At 37.0% G+C, this 12,826-nt stretch overlaps 1 long non-coding RNA gene across 2 annotated transcripts; it reads left to right on the forward strand.

Annotated features, from left to right (window-relative positions):
• The first annotated feature begins 231 nt into the window (after nucleotides 1-231).
• Nucleotides 232-12,591, forward strand: LOC110346172 (uncharacterized). Of its 2 annotated transcripts, none has more exons than XR_015450781.1 (4): nucleotides 232-318; nucleotides 6,114-6,203; nucleotides 9,788-9,898; nucleotides 11,471-12,591. It is a non-coding gene; the product is annotated as an uncharacterized LOC110346172 (long non-coding RNA). The 2 variants fall into 2 exon arrangements; XR_002390037.2 differs by having other exon boundaries at nucleotides 242-318; nucleotides 6,111-6,203.
• Nucleotides 12,592-12,826: the final 235 nt, after the last annotated feature.

Genomic DNA, 12,826 nt, shown 5'->3' on the forward strand with positions numbered 1-12,826 from the left:
AATTACCGAGGTGTATATTCATTTTTGTCTTTTTCTTCACTGCTTAGGATGCGTTCTAGCTCAGCCCACTAGCAGTGAGTCATACATCCCAGCCCTGCATCCTCTTCATTTAATGTTAACTTTTTGTTCCCACTAGTTCATAAACATACACATGTCAGATATCTGTCTGTGACATCACCTGTAAGGGACCATTGTTGCCCTTTGGTCACTATGGAGATATCAAGGTGGTGACTGGGGCAGGCATTTGGGGGCAAAGATAGAGAAAGAAGTTGAGAAGAAGGGAAATATGGCTTCAGCGCTGTTTTAACACCATCTCAGGTGAGCTGTGCAGTTTATGAGACTCTGCCCAGGGTGGTCTTTTGCCTGTAATCTTCATTGTCAGTGTGACTGGGTGAAGATTGGATTTTGACAGCAGTAACTTGTCAGTGGCTTACCCCACTGTGGAGCTGGTGGGGGGGACTGGAGGAAGTGGCTCATGGAAGCCTGACCTTAGGGAATCTATCTCACCTGTGAGCCCTTCCTCCCTCCTCTTTCTGCTCTCTGCTTCCTGTCCACCATGAGTTGAGCATCTTTTCTCCACCAAACCCTTCAGCCATGATGGCTTCTCATGGAGCCGGCAGACCATGAAATGAAACTGTAAGAGCCAAAATAAGTCTCACGTTCTTTAAGTTGCTCATGCCAGGCATTTGAGACCCAAGTTAAGTAACACAGAGACTGGGGTGACATTGATGCATGCAGCACACAAAGGCTGACCCTTTGAGATTGCTCCCAGCAGCTTAGAAAACCCAAATTCACTGACAGCTCTATCTTGTTGGTAGATAGGCTGCCAGGTCTTCCCTAAATTCTATCCCTAAAACAACATCTAGGAGTCATCTGCACTTCCTAAGAATGGAAAGGCTTGCTCCAGCTTGGGATTTTGCTAATACTACCAAAATGTGATTTTTCAATACTGCAGGAGCTTGCATAGCTCCTGCTGTACACTAAGTGAGAAAATCCACCTGTGTGAGTTTGATGTCCTTATGATGTTTACAGATGGGGAAATGAAGTCCTAATATCCAATACCTGGAAAGCTGGCCTTATTTAGAAATATACCCTTTGCATACGAAATACAGTTAAGGGCATAAAGGAGATGGTGGGATACAAAACCAATGGCAGTGTCCTCATGAGAAAGGGTAAAAGCAAGAGAGACAGAGAGAGAAGAAGCCACTGGAAGATGGAAGCAGAGACTGGAGTGAAGGGGCTTCACCCAAGAGCTTCCATGAGCCCAAGAGGTAGACGAAGCAGGAGGATCTCTGCTACCACGTCCTAAGGCAGTTGAAGAAAAGTGTAAGAGTTTGAAGCCTCCCCAATTCCAAAAACTATGCCCATATCCTGACTGGAAGATCCTCTGCACGGGACATTCTTTGGAAATAGGGTCACTGTAGTTGTAATTAGTTAGAATCCTGACATGAGATCACTCTGGATTAGAGCTTGACGAAGTGGTGGTAATGATGATAATGATGATGATGATGATGATGATGATAAGTCTGTTCAGAGTGGGAGGAAATTTTTGAGGGAGATTTATGGCAATGTGTCTTTACATTTTTAAAAATTTAAATATTTACCAAATATTTTGATCATCCATTTATCAATGTAGACTCAAATTTTGTCTTTTTTTTTGTTTTTTGAATATATATGACCTACATGTTGTTTTTCACATACATGACTTATATAAACATGTATGAATGTTTTTCAAACATTTAAATATGGTAATTAAATTTTTACTATTAAATCAGAACCCTTTATCTTTTCAATCCTAGTATGTATTTCTGTGTCACAGGAATCAAATAGCACTTTAAATGTGCTTCTAAAGAGAATGTGGGGATAAAAAGCTATTATTTTTACTAGTTTTTGTTATTTTAGTTGTGCATGTGCATGAGGTAAAGTGTGACAATTAAACATGTGTACACAATGTGTGAGGATCAATTCAAGGTGGTTGATTATCCTGGTTTTAATATAATGTATGTATAATATATAATATATACATAAATATAATGTATGTATGCATACATCTCATCACCCTCCATAAATATGCACAATTACTGTGTTAATTTTGTATTTTAAGGAGTCTTAATTTTTGTATCAAAACAAAAGATTTTTTTAAAATTCTAATGCATCACATCTTAAGCATTGATGAGGATCGAACTCAAAGTCCTTGCTGTGGTATTTTTGGGTGCCTAAGACAGCTGCTTCCTGAATTCATACATAATTCTGCTCTGCCAAGGCACGGAAGAGCCGGTCCTGAAATGTTCCCTCCTTTAGTGCGTTTGAAAGGTCTACAGTGTCTACTTCAGAAGTGATCCTGGTCTTTTTAACAGCCTTAAAAGTAACATTTCTGACAGCGTTTCAAAACGAACTGGGCTTGTCAAAATCAGACCTTGTTTTATGTCAGACACCTGCGGTAACTCAAGGCTAAAACCAGCTCTTCAGGGAGGAGAATTTCCACACTTCGCGATGAACTCTGATAGATTGTGGCTAAGGGTAGGACCTCAGTGCCTCAGGATTCACAAAATCCTTTTGATCTCCTACCTTACAGCCCACACTGCCACATCACGATGCAACCAAAAGTCCTATGCGTTCATTTTTATGTGCATAAGTAGAATATATCATCAGGTTTGCCTTCTGGCATCTACGAAGAGAATTTTTATTTGTTCTACTCATTCTTTTTATTAAATTTTTCATAAGTCATTTGGACACATCAGACTCTCTTTTCATCATGAAAATTTACCCACAACTTGAGGATAATCTATGAAATAATCAAAGAGCAGAAGGCCCTTGGAAATCTTGGTCCTTCATTCAACCTCAGCCTAGTTTTAACTCAACGGAATAATGGGAAAACAGAAAGAAACAGGACAGACCCGTTCTCTTTTCTGTGGATTTTGGCCCTAGATGACCTGCTACTGATTATTGTCCTATAGGTTTCAGGATTTGGGGTCACTGCAAAGAATAGTAACTTCTCAAAGACAGACACTATCTCAGCTTATTTTTGGCATGTACAATGCTTCCAAAAAATTAACGAATCTATACTGTAGAGAATATGGAGGTTTATGTAGCTTCACAGTTAACGAAGACGTCCAGCCACATATACCTTAATAGCGCAAGAACCCTGGTTCGTCTTGGACCAAACAAGTCTTCCATTTTCTAAATAAAAGTCATTTAGCAAAATTCTGTCACTTGCTGATGGATCCTCAACCATTACCACAAATTTTAAAGTAGTTAAGTTTCACATCAAGTAAAATTCGGAAACATACAAGGCTTCAAAATGCATTCATCAAATAATGTATTACCTTCTTTCTTTTGATTGCAATTTGGGTTTACTTGCATTTTTTTTAAACTTTGAAAGCATTCAGCTGTACAGAAATGAAGAAAAAATAGTTCAATAAACACTAAATCCTCTTCCCCGAGAAATAACAGCTTTTAATACTTTGCAATATCTGGTTCAACTCTATCTGCTTACTGCAGAAAATAAAACGAAAAGCTATGTGGTCTTTTACATCTAAATATTTCAATATATTTTCTAGTTATTGTGGAAGTCTCAACTAGACATCTGTAGTGTTACACGTGACAGAAAATAATTAAGTAAAAAATGAGTCCTAGGATATAATGCCTAGCTAAATTTCCTTCATTTCTTCCAAAATGTAATTGAGGCCAGGGATTCAGCTCATTGGTTCCGGCACCTGCCACTCAAGCGCAAGGTCCCGAGTTCGATCCCCGGTACCAAAAAAACCAAAAAAATGTAATTAAGCCTTGCTTATCTCAACTAAAACTTGAATTAAAAACTAGTTGTAAATCTGCCTTCTTCCCCTTCTACTTCTCCATTCCCTTCTTTTTCTTCTCCTTTTCCTCTTCTCCTTCTTCTTCCTCTTCTCTTTCATTTTTCTTCTTTTCCTACTCTTCATTCTTATTTATATTAATACTATATTATTATTATTATTATTATCATTATTATTATTTTGTAGTATTGAGGATTGAAACTGAAGACTTTCCATTGTGTTACATACCCCTTTCCTCCTTAAAACACTAAGTTGCCTAGGCTGGCTTTGAAAATGTGCTACTCCTGCCTCGGCCTTCCAAAGTGCTGGAATTGTAAGTCCAACTTCTGCATTTCTTTAAAGAAATTACGGATAATGTGAAAGTTATTTATTATATTTTATTTTGTATAAGATTCTATAGTATGATTTTTTTAGTCTAGTACAACTGTTAATGAAATATGATGTACAAATATTATAGGGTACAGAATGAAGAATAAGTATGAAATTAACCATGTATCAATTATTCTAGTAACAACAGATCTCCAAAATCAACTCACATCAACACTATATTCAAATGTTACTGTTGTTTTAAGAATTACTGTGTAGAGTGTTGAAGAAATTCCTTCTTTCTTTTCCTTAAATATCTTCCACACCTTTTATTGGCAAAACGATTAACAATTATTTATATGGAAACCATGACATGTTTTATACTTTTCATTTATTTATCATCTGATATTTGAAGCAAATACTGAGTTGTAATTCTGCAGCTTTAAAATTTGATTTCCACTTACTTACTCTTTTTGTGGATAGTCTTATATATCTATTACCCAACTATTACTTAGTTCTATGAATAGTGAGGATTTTCTACAATTTCTGTACCAAGTGCTGACTTCATTTTGCAACCTGAGTTGTTATTTTCACTAACTGCCCACAAATGGTAGAAACTGCCTGGAAATTAGCATCATATGATCCACATCATGAAACCCACAAGGTTCACAACCCTTCTAAGGTGCTTTGTCTGTGTATTAGCCAGCTTTCTCTATGTGTGACAAAATCACTGAGAAAAACAACTTCCGAGGAGGAAAGTTTCACTGGGTCTCAAGGTTTCAGAGGTTCAGGGCACAGTAATGTCAATCCAGGGTTGCTGGGCCTGGGTTGGGCAGAAACATCATGGTGGAAGGGCTTGGTGGAACAATGGACCAAGAATGTTCAGAACATGTTGTAGAACAAAGCTACTCACCCGATGGTGGCTGAGAAGCAGAGAGAGGGATTGAAGGGAAGGGATGGCCAACAAAGGATTCCATTCAATGGCACTTCCCAGCTGACCTACACCCCCCAGCTAGCTTGCAGCTCTTAATATTTCCACCCACTCCCCATAGTCCGTTAAACTATCCATCATTTCATCCACTGAATATCCATCAATTGATTCATTTATCGGTGAACTCAGAGTTCTCGTGATGCAATCAGCTTCCAACCCACAGCTTCTGAACACTACCATAACGGGGAACAAGCTTCTGAGACAGGAGCTATTGGAGGACATGTCAGAGGCAAATCATGGCAGTTTGCAGTATTATCCTTACCTACCATTAGGCCTATGAGTATCAGTGTAGTTATCCAGGTATGCATGTGAAATAGCACACAAACTGTAAGAGATTTCCCGATTATATTTACACGGCATTTCCTTCCCCATCTACACAGTCACTTCCTCCCCATCCTACCCTACCTGTTGCCTAACTTAGTCCCTGAAATCTGAAGACACAAAAATCCCTCAGGCACATGAGCACTGCCAGTCAGCTATGAAATATAAAACCTCATGGAAGCAAATAGGAAAACGTAACAGTGGCAAAAGACATCTCTGTGTGCCTCCAAATCTTTGTCCTCTCATTCGACTGAGAGTTTTCTGTAAATGGCTACAGAATGACAAGACCTTTATCTTTTTGCTGTTGTTGGGTATGCAGGTGTATTGCACACAGCAGACAGGTAGTAAATTTACACCAAATGGAAAGCTGAAAACCCTCCAGGCAAAGACGCAAAGGTGTTGTGCAGCTCCTAGCAGGCTGTTACTCTGTTCTGAGGAAATCTGAGCAGAGCACAGGACATTGCATGACTATTTATGCTCTGCACCTAGAATACCACAGTCAGTTCTTGCTAAATATTTGGGGAAGCGAAGGAGCTGGTGGCTCTTGTTGCATCTTTCCTTACATGCAATTCACTTTTTTTGCTTATAGTGCAAAATCTATTTCTGACAACTCTGAAAAATCCACTTCTAAGTGAGAACTTTTCACGGTGCATTTTGATGTTTTGTTTCCTACTTTCTAGCAGCTCCTGAGTTGTGTCTGCACTAATCTACTGTTTCTATGGGGTGTTTTCTTCTTACTACCCAACTTGACCAATGAGAAGTTCTGGAATGCTGTAAGTTTACAAAACCTTTTGTTAGCTTTCGAATTTGTGCAGACTATTTTAAGCAATAGCTATTTTAGTAACGGATATAAGTTTTAAAATTAAGTTTATTGGTACATTTTAGATATACAATATATGACATTCATCATTGGAGATTTGCACCTTTACACAATCTCTCTTGGTTCCTATTTTTTCCCCATTCCCCTGGCCTCCCTTCAACCCCTCCACCCCTTCCTATTTAAAAAGACTTTGTTTCCATTTTTTCACTTTCTCTTATTAATTCTATTCCCTTCTTTCCTTTCCCCTACCCCTCCCACTTCCCCTTCCCCTCTGCCCCTTTTCTTCCTATTTCACATTATCTATTATACTTTTTAGTCCTTATTTACACTTTCAGTTTCTCACTGCATGGCTCAGATACAGTAGTGAGTTAAATTAGTTCTAAGAGAAACTGTAGAAATATCTGTGCCTGGGTATGTTTTATTCATTTATCTATTCAATACCTTCCTTCTGAGAAATGAATGTCCCAGACAGAGTAGTAAGGATATTTTAGGGAGGAAGGAAACAATGATTCTTGACTGGAGAGATTCATACTCTAGGTGTGACAGTTAATGTTAATTGTATTAATTTGCCAGGTTTGGGAGCTACTTATGGAATTACTAAAGGACATTTCTAGGTATAATCTTGAGGACTATATCTAGTCCCTGGCCCCTTGCTTTCTTGTTCTTATCCACTTCACTCTGCTTCCTGGCTATTTTGAACTAAGCATCTTTCATCTACCACCCCATTCTGCCATGATTCGTCTGCCTTGGAGCCAGCCCACCATGGACTGAGCCCCTGGCAATTATAAGTCAAATTAAACTTTTCCTCCTTTAAGTTTTGGGTATCAGGTATTGTGACTGAATGATGATAAAAATCCCTAGTAGAAGAGACAGATGATGTAGAATATAAAAAATGCAATCCACTCTTATTCACAGATTCATCTAGCTGTATTGAACATAGCTTGGAAGAATCGTTTCTCATCTGAACATTCACACACTCATATTTTCTTATCATTCTTCCATAAATGGTACAATATCACAATGATTTGTATGATTACATAGTATTGGATATGGTAAATAATGATTTAAATATATGGGAGACTATAAGTATATTTTGTGCAAATATGTGGAAGACTTAAACATACATGGATTTTTGTATCCACAGATCTTGAGGGATACCCAGAAACTAAATAGTATTTTAGAAACCGATGTATGATATTTCCCCTGCTGATGTAGACCAGCTGAGTAAGGAGGCAGCAGAAAGAATTATCAGATGCAGTTTTAACTAAGATAGAGTGGCAGTTCAAAATAATGCTTCCCAGAGATAGTAGTATGTGAACAAAGAACAGCAAATTGAGGTACTACCTCTAGGATGCTAGGAGCATCCAATAAGTAGAGCCCAAAGCACAATATGTAACAGTCACTGGGCATTGCAAGGCCTTTATGCTAACTTGGGGAGCTCTTGAGAATATCAGGTAAAGGAGCCGTCATCTGAACACTTCATGTAGAAAATCTGTGGAGTCTTGCCCAAGCATAAAGATGAAATGTTGCTTTCTGCATTTCATGAGAAAGAAATGGTGGATCGAAGAAGGATGAATTGTGGAATTTCCTCAAAAGTGGTACCTGCTTGGGGATCAGCTTTGAGGATCTGGTCCTAAACTGTTATCCAAACAGATTAGATATGAGAAATGAAAGAAAGAAAGCAGATTAGACGATGTCTGGGTTTTGGAAACCAGAGAATATTTCACAGGTTCAGATGACCATAATTAAAGCACTCTATGTGAAACATCTTAAGTCAATAGCTTTTAAAACATGAAAGTGTTTGGATTTTGTAAAGTATTAGTGGCCATATTATTAGTGCTGCTGATTGACATTTGTATTTCTTTCCATTCAGAGGAGGGTATTTCACTTTAAAGCATAATGATTTTTTCTCTGGGTTGCAGTTTTACACTTTAAAATTTCTCTTCAGTTGTGTTGTAGAGTCCATTGATACCAAGATATTTTGCGATTATATTAAGTAGAAACAAAAATAAAGAGAGAGGTTCTCAAAAGAAATTTAGATTTGAGCTTCTTATTTTTGAGAGGAAACTAGCTTTTTGGTAATTATTGAAAATATGTAAATGCATTGTTAAAGACAAAAAGACATGCTACTATTATTCTTCTTTGGATCTCTTTTTTAACTAAAATCTCTACTTAAAAATATATCATATTTTAAAATATATCAATATATAATCTTATTATTGTAGTACGTCAAGTGAAAAATTTGTAAATAAACAGAATTAAGAAAAAAACAGACTGCAAGCCTACTAGGCAATAACAGGCCAGCAAAAAACCACATAGAATTAATTTTTTCTAGTTGAAGAAACAAATCCACACAGACGAAGTGAAACTTTTTAAAATTAAAAGTCAGTTCCCCAAGAACTTTAAGACAGTTAATTTCATTTGAATCTGAAAATAAGTTATATGAACAAAATAAAGATAAAGCAATTCACTTGGATAATGTGGCAAAAAAGAAGCAAAAAAATCTGAAAATTCTATTAGCATCTTATCTGTTTTTCTATTTTAAATGACATTTTAAATTGGGCCACACATATCACAAAATATTTGTGGAGGAAATGGATATGAATTAGTATTTCTGTATGACATACAGTTATATATATATGTATATATATATGATTAATTATATATATTCACAATATGGGAAAAACTTTTGAAAGTCACTGTCTGCATCAATAAAACCTTTTGGATTTGAGTATCTGATGTTATTCAAAGAAAAATTCTACAGGTTTGATGTTACAAAAATAATATGGGTAGCACTGCTTACTTCTTTTGTTGGTATTGTTCATGTCCTCATGTTTTATCAGTTACCTTAGTAGAAAATGAAAACCCTTGAGACTTCTTTAATTTTGATACAGGGTCTTACTAAGTTGCCTAGGTGGAAGTCACCCTTGAAATTCTCCTGCCTAAGAATCTCTTACTGCTGGGATTTTTTCTTCCTTTCTTCCTTCCTTCCTTCCTTCCTTCCTTTCTTTCTACCTTCCTTCCTTCTTCCTTTTCTCCCTTCTTTTCTACTCTGCTGGGAATTGAACCAGGCACTTCTGAAAGCTAAGCAAGCAGCATACAACCAAGCTATATTTCCGTTGACGGACCCTTTCTGACATGATAATTATTCCCAAAGATCCAGGACGGCAAACGTGAGATTGCAGTATACACACATTTTTTTCCTGGGTGAGGTGCACTGAAATAAGCCCGCGTGGCTGATGGTCAGACTTACCGTGTGCTCTGAGATGTTCTCTGAAAGGAAGTACAGTTTGACTAAACTTCAGCAGCAAAGCCCGGGAGAACAAATGAATCAGATTCTAAATTTCTCTAATTTTGCCATAAGTCCTTATACATCATGTCCTGGAGGTGATATTATAGGGAACAATCAAAAATTTTTATGTGAAATTTATTTATGCTTTCTATAGCTCTTAGACATATAGCCTGCAGGAAATTTATGCAGTATATTTTGTACTTATTTATTTAATCTTTTGCTTTGGTTTTGGTCTTTGGAGACAGGATCTCACTATGTGCTAGCTCATGCGGGCCTTGAACTCACCGTGTAGCCCAGGATGGCTTCAAACTCATGATACTCCTCCTGACTCAGCCTCCTCAGTGCTGAAGACACAGGTATGCATCACCAGGCCTGGCTCCTATCATATTTTTAGTGAATTTGTGAAGGAAACAAAGTTTCATAGAGCAATATTATTTTCTACTTTTAAAATATCTGGGCTCAAAAAGTTTTGGATTTCAGGAAGTGCAAAGTGAGACCATAGTCTCTTTTAAATAATGTACCATTTCCAGAGCCTGCCAGACAAATTCCTTAAAATGCAGCATTCACATATGAGTAATGTAAATGAGTAATTAAAAATGCCACACTGCATTCTCAAAGTGGAAAACAGAGATTAAAAAAATCCTGCATACTGCTCTCTCAATTCAGCGTTATTTTAATCCTACTGCAACTAGACAAATATGACATCAGAAGCTACTCTCTCAACATACTAATGGAAGAGCTATGCTCAGAAATTACTTGAAACACATTACAATTGAGTTTTAAAACATAAAAGGACAAGTTATTTAGACAGTTTGTAAAGGAGGTGGTATAAATTAATGTCCCATTTGAATTATAAAGAATTTGTTTCATGTTCCTTCCAAGAAAAGACACTACCTAGGTATAAAGAAGCAAAAGGTTTTGGTCATTTCTCCAAGGAGAATAAATGAAGAAAAAGAAAATATATGGTTTAATACAATTTAGTCCTTAAGACTTAATTGGGATGTCTTTGGCACTTTCAAATATTTTAAGATAGTTTTCCTCCATGACCTTTCTGTTAATAATTTCTTCAAATCCTTCCTTTATAAAAGAGTGGATAAATGTTTGCTCCACTTCTCTTTGTTATAACAATGTCATTCATTAGATCTGAATTAGCCAGTTGTTTGGCACAGATGTTATAATGAAGAGTTATATATATTGCTGTTTATTTACTTGTTCATAGATTCAACTGAGCTGTGACATTCAATGTTTTGTTAAAAATAAAGCTATGGTAATTCATCTTTCAGATTCTTTTTTTTTTTTCCCTTGGGGGGCGAGGGGTACCAGGGAACAAATTTCAGATTTTTTTTAATTGTAGAGAGCTCCCAGAACTACTTATGGGAAATAATACAAGTCCAGTATCTCATCTTTATTATTCTCTGAGAATGCTAATCAGTTTTATAAGCTGTGTGTGAATACATATTCTTTTCATAATAATTCCACTTTTTCAGTTCCTTTGCTGAAAATATTTTTTAAAAATTGTATCCTCATCTTGGGTGGGCCGTTATTTCTTCCTGGAACAAAAGCATTTGTTTTTGCATATCCAGCTCACATTTATAAGCATATTCTGAGATATTCCTTTTTCTTATGAGCCAAATGATTTGGATCTCCTTGAAGTTTCATCTTTTAGAAAGTACAATACTGAGGCAGAAATCTTTTGTCACAAATGAATTCCGCATTGTCCTCAAACTGGGCTTGCCCTATACGTGGATACAACAGGCATAGTCATCTCCTTGAAATAACCAGTTTCTCACAGAACCACATAGACCGAATTTTAATACCCTAGTTTCCCAATGACTTGGCTCCTTCACTTAACATGGTCTTTTCTGTTCTTCCAACAATCATATAAATATTCCTTGGAAAACTGAAGTAACCTGAGCTTATTTTTGCAGCACAGCGAGTTTCCCTGGAGTTCCACGATTAACACTTCGGCGTCATCATGCATTCATACTGATGGAAAAAGGTTTCTTCCAAGGCACGTTTATTGAAAATTCAGGAAGCTCCTATTTAACAAATGCAGCTCCTGCATGGCCGCTGTTATTAAAAGAACAGCTTGGACATCGGTAAAGTTCAGCATCTCCTTTAACATTTCTGCGAAAGGATCTCTTCACTCTTTGAAGATGCGAAATAGGATGAGGTTTTATATGGTTCTGTCAATCTTTCTGATGCCCTTTTAAGTGAATTAATAATTTCTGCTTAATGGAAGTGCACTGTTATGACTGCAGCCTCGGCACTGAGGTGAAATCAGGTGGTTTGTACTACGTGCCAGAAATGAAACATTCTCTGCAGGAGTTTTTGTTGTATGGATTAAGATGAGACAGGATGCTCTGTGAGCCAAAAGGCTGGTCCAATGTTAACAACAAACTGCTGAAGATCATTACAGCCCTGGGAATGGTTTGGCAATAGCAGATGCCTCAGAATTAGGCTTCTGAATATATGACCATTGGATGGTCCTAGAAAAAGTTTCATAATATTGCAGTGCTATCTTAACCATAAGTGCAAGAACTGTTGTAGTCTTTGGTCATCAGAAGAAACCCTTATGAAACTACCACGAATGCATGCATGTGTAGTCCCAGCTAAGGCTGAGGCAGGAGGACTGCCTTAGACCAAGATTTCAAGTCAGCCTGGGGAACGTAGTGTGACTGTCTCCAAAACCTAACCAAATAAAACAAAACTTAGTTCTCAGGCACAGCACCAGAATGCTTCAGTGTGAGCACATCTAGAGATATTTATGGTGCATCCTCAGCCATAGTTTGTGTTAGCTTTGGTCTAGTGTTATTCCTTGCAAATATCCCGTAGTGGGTCCATAAAGTGTTCTTAAGAAAGAATATCTACTGCCTCGTTATCGATATTTCATACGGGCAGCATGTTGAACTCCTGTATTTTAACAGTTAATCTCCCAATCCTTTTCATCTTTTCCTGTGGGTTCTTGAAAATTTTAATGTATGTGGACTTCTCACCAGGCATTTTCTTTTGGCAATCCTAGAACAAAATGTATGCAGATAACTGTACAGAAACCAGTAGAACGACTCTTCTGCTGCTGGGAACGGATTTTAGATTTTATTGTTTGCTAAAGCTACAATCTTAAGGAAGTAAAGAATCTACTGCTGTGACAATTGTTAAACTGATTATGAAAAATATCATAGATACCTCATAAAATGTGTACAATTCTTAAGTGTGAAGTGAAAATTTTAAAATGTAAGGACACCTTAAAGCTAACTGCTCTGACTTGATTATACGCATTGTGT

This window comes from Heterocephalus glaber, unplaced genomic scaffold, assembly GCF_053883595.1.
Source record: "Heterocephalus glaber isolate CG9 unplaced genomic scaffold, H.glaber_assembly_v1.0 deba00001072, whole genome shotgun sequence".
NCBI lineage: Eukaryota > Metazoa > Chordata > Mammalia > Rodentia > Bathyergidae > Heterocephalus > Heterocephalus glaber.